The sequence below is a fragment of the Callithrix jacchus genome, chromosome 4, assembly GCF_049354715.1.
Source record: "Callithrix jacchus isolate 240 chromosome 4, calJac240_pri, whole genome shotgun sequence".
Lineage (NCBI taxonomy): Eukaryota > Metazoa > Chordata > Mammalia > Primates > Cebidae > Callithrix > Callithrix jacchus.
Genome location: NC_133505.1, coordinates 91,758,129 through 91,762,264, shown reverse-complemented (window position 1 = coordinate 91,762,264; position 4,136 = coordinate 91,758,129). Strand labels below are relative to the sequence as shown.

Below are 4,136 nucleotides of genomic sequence, written 5' to 3'. Positions count from 1 at the left end.
ATGGTGGCAGGATTACATGAACCCAAGAATTCGAGACCAGCCTAGGCAACATAGGAAGATCCTGTCTCTACAAAACAATTTTAAGAAAATTAGCTGATCGGCTGGGCGCAGTGGCTCACATCTATAATCCCAGCACTTTGGGAGGCCGAGGAGGGTGGATCACTAGGTCAAGAGATCGAGACCATCCTGGTCAACAAGGTGAAAGCCCGTCTCTACTAAAAATACAAAAATAGCTGGGCATGGTGGCGTGCACCTGTAGTCCCAGCTACTCAGGAGGCTGAGGCAGGAGAATTGCTTGAACCCAGGAGGCGGTGGTTGCGGTGAGCCGAGATGGCGCCATTGCACTCCAGCCTGGGTAACAAGAGTGAAACTCTGTCTCAAAAAAAAAAAAAAAAAAAGATAGAAAATTAGCTGATTATGGCAGCATGCACCTGTGGTCCCAGCTAATTGGGAGGCTGAAGTGGGAGAATCATTTGAACCCAGGAACTTGAGGCTGCAGTGAGTTATGAGGCTGGGCACAGTGACTCACAGCTATAATCCCAGCACTCTGGGAGGCCAAGGCAAGCAAATCACCTGAGGTCAGGAGTTCAAGACCAGCTTGGCTAACATGGTGAAACCACATCTCTATTAAAAACATAACAATTAGCTGGGCGTAACGGTGGGTGCCTGCAGTCCAGCTACTCCGGAGGCTGAGGCAGAAGAATGGCTTGAACCTGAGAGACAGAGGTTGCTGTGAGCCTAGATTGTGCCCAGTGCCTTGCAGCATGGGCAACAGAGCAAGACTCCATCTCAAATGTACCCCTGAACTTAAAGTATAATAATTAAGTAAATAAATAAAATTAAAGATAAAAAAATTTAAAAAGATGAATAAAAAATAAAGCACAGTAGAAAAAAATGACTGATATGCTAAAATACTGATAATGCAATTAACTGAAAAGGCAGGTTAGAATAAAATTTGCAGTACATTCACATCTTAGTAAAGTATGCCTTTGATACATATGACTTAAATAGAAATCCAAGAGGAGTCTACTACAAAATCCCAACAATTCCTCCCAGACATGAACTAACAGATAATTTTATTTTCTTCCTTCTGCTTTCTTTGGATTTTCCAAATCTTCTAAAACCAAGATTACTTTTATTTCTTCCTTTTAAAAAAAAAAAAAGTCTCACTCACTGTCACCCAGGCTGGAGTGGAGTGGTGAGATCTCAGCTCACCGCAATCACTTCCTCCCAGATTCAAGTGATTCTCCTGCTGGGATTACAGGCATGCGCCACTACCCATGGCTAATTTCTGTAATTTTAGTAGAGATGAAGCTTCACCATGTTGGCCAGGCTGGTCTTGAACTTCTGGTCTCAAGTAATTTGCGGCCTCAGCTCCCCAAAGTGTTAGAATTACAGGCGTGAGCCACTGCGTCTGGCCTAAGATTACTTTTATAATCAGAAGCAATATTACTTAAGTTTCTGTTAGTCTTTTCAACTTTTCATGTGGAAATGCTACTAAATTGATAATCAAAAACATTATTGTGACAGAAAAGGCCTCTGGTGCTACATGAGCACTTGGAGGTCGCTCAGTGAGACAGAAACTCAGTTTCTGTGGAGAAAGGACTGCAGTGACCCAGAATAAACCTGGGAATGACTGAATTTCCTCTGCAGGAAAAGCCACAGGGGATTGCACAGCACCCCCGTCACCTGAGAGTGGGGGGACAACAGGAGGCACCCCAGGGAGGAGGGGGCAGGGTAGAGCTGGGGAAAGCTCTGGAAAGTCAGAGCCTGGGTTGATCCTGTTCAGATTTCTGACTTTTTTCTGCTTATCCTTTATCAGAGCTGCTCACACTGTCCTTTCCTCAGACCCTCGGGCTTAAGTGATGAGTTGTTATTGAACCAGAAACCAGGGTGCACAGGACAAGCACCTGTGTTAAAAGGTGCTGTATCATAGAACCACAGGGGACTCACAGTGGTTTCATTCTATCACATAAATTCTTTTTGGATGGTGTAAATACAGGATTTGATGGAAAGAGCCCTAAGTTTACATTTTGATAGGAAGACAGAGATACAACATTTTATTTACTTTTTGCCATAGGTTGTCCCTCTGTTGCCCAGACTGGAGTGCAGTGACATAATCGGAACTCACTGCAACGTTGACCTCCCAGGTTGAAGTGATCCTCCCACCTTAGCTTCGTGAGTAGCTGGGACTATAAGCGCTGTCACCACACCTGGCTAATTTTTGTGTGTGTGTGTGAAGATGAAGTCTCCCTATGTTGCCCAGGCTGGTCTGGAGCTCCAGGACTCAAACATATTCCTGCTTGGGTCTCCCGAAATGCTGGAATTGCAGGTGTGAGCCACTAAGCCTAGCTGTGAATTCTTAAAACTATCTGTAGCACATGTGAATAGAGTTTGTGAACTGTACACGACCTTTAAAGTCATAATCAGCATGCACCTGAGAACATTGTAACAGAGTTAGGCTTTTGTAGGAATCTCAGCCAGCCAGTAAATATTCACTAAACAATGACTCTTTTCAGGGCCCCATGCTGTATACAAAGATATAGATTCCTTAGTAGTTGTCAATATCCCATTAACTATCATCATTTGAAAAGAAGGTGCCTGGGGGTGAGGGGTCATCAATTCCAGTATCTGATTCAGACAATACCCATCCCCAGGCCATCTGGCACCAACCCCATTGGAACTGTAAGCTATTATTGCCAATTCTCTCTGAGAAAAACTTCAGAAAAATAATCCCTGGTAAAGAACAGCAGAAAGCTACACTAAAAGTAAAGCTAAATATCAATTCCAAATGTCAATTGTTTGACAACAAAAAATACAATTTAAATAATAGTAGGAAGGGGTTGGGCAGGGTGACTGATGCCTGTAGCCCCAGGACTTTGGGAGGCCAAGATGGGTGGATCACTTGAGATCAGGAGGTTGAGGTCAGCCTGGCTAACATGGTGAAATATGGTCTTTACTTAAAAAAAACTACAAAAGGCCGGGCGCGGTGGCTCAAGCCTGTAATCGCAGCACTTTGGGAGGCCGAGACGTGTGGATCATGAGGTCAAGAGATCGAGACCATTCTGGTCAACGTGGTGAAACCCCGTCTCTATTAAAAATACAAAAAATTAGCTGGGCACGGTGGCACATGCCTGTGATCCCAGCTGCTCAGGAGGCTGAGGCAGGAGAATTGCCTGAACCCAGGAGGCGGAGGTTGCGGTGAGCCGAGATCGCGCCATTGCACTCCAGCCTGGGTAACCAGCGAAACTCCATCTCCAAAAAAAAAAAACTACAAAAATTAGCCAAGTGCGCCTTGTAATTCCAGTTACTCAGGAGGCTGAGGCCCTAAAGTCACTTGAACCCAGAAAGTGGAGTTTGCAGTAGGCTGTGATTGTGCCACAGCATTCCAGCCTGGCCACAGAGTGACACCCTATCTCCAATAAATAAATTAATAAATAATACCAAGAGTGAAGAGCTTTGAAAAACAGATATATGTGAGAGTGGGTCAGGTGGCTTGTGCCTGTAATCCCAGCACTTTGGGAAGCCCAGGTGGGTGGTTAAGCTGATGTCAGGAATTTGAGACCAGCCTGGGCAACATGGTGAAACCCCATCTCTAGTAAAAACACAAAAATTACCTGGTAGGGGAGATACCATGATCATGAAGGTGGTTTTTCCAGGTTGAGGGTCATCCATTGCACTGTGGATGTGCTGGCCCCTGTGATTTCTCCAAATGTGGGAAACTGGACTGCAAAATTTGTGGTAGAGGGGGGCTGCATTTGTGCTTTCCCCTGCTAAAAATTAAAAATAAATAAATAAATAAATTGGCCAGGTGTGGTAATACATGCCTGTAATTCCAATTACTTGGGAGGCTGAGTGAGGAGACTTGCTTGAACCTAGAGGCAGAAGTTGCAGTGAGCTGAGATCACGCCACTGCACTCCAGCCTGGGAGACAGAGCAAGACTCTATATCAAAAAAAAAAAAAAAAAAGGGCTGGAAATTATTCTTTCTTTAAAAATAAAGATGGTGATCTTGCTTTGTTGATCAGGCTGGTGTCCAACTCCTCACCTCAAGTGATCCTCCTGTCAGCCTCTCAAAGTGTTGGGATTACAGATATGAGCCACCACACCTGGCCTAGCCTGGAAACATTTACACCT

The 4,136-nt window shown here is 44.7% G+C and overlaps 1 non-coding gene across 1 annotated transcript; it reads left to right on the top strand.

The window, feature by feature from the left end:
* Positions 1-3,609: 3,609 nt before the first annotated feature.
* Positions 3,610-3,773, top strand: LOC118153414 (U1 spliceosomal RNA). Its single transcript, XR_004742644.1, has one exon. It is a non-coding gene; the product is annotated as a U1 spliceosomal RNA (small nuclear RNA).
* The last annotated feature ends 363 nt before the right edge of the window (positions 3,774-4,136 follow it).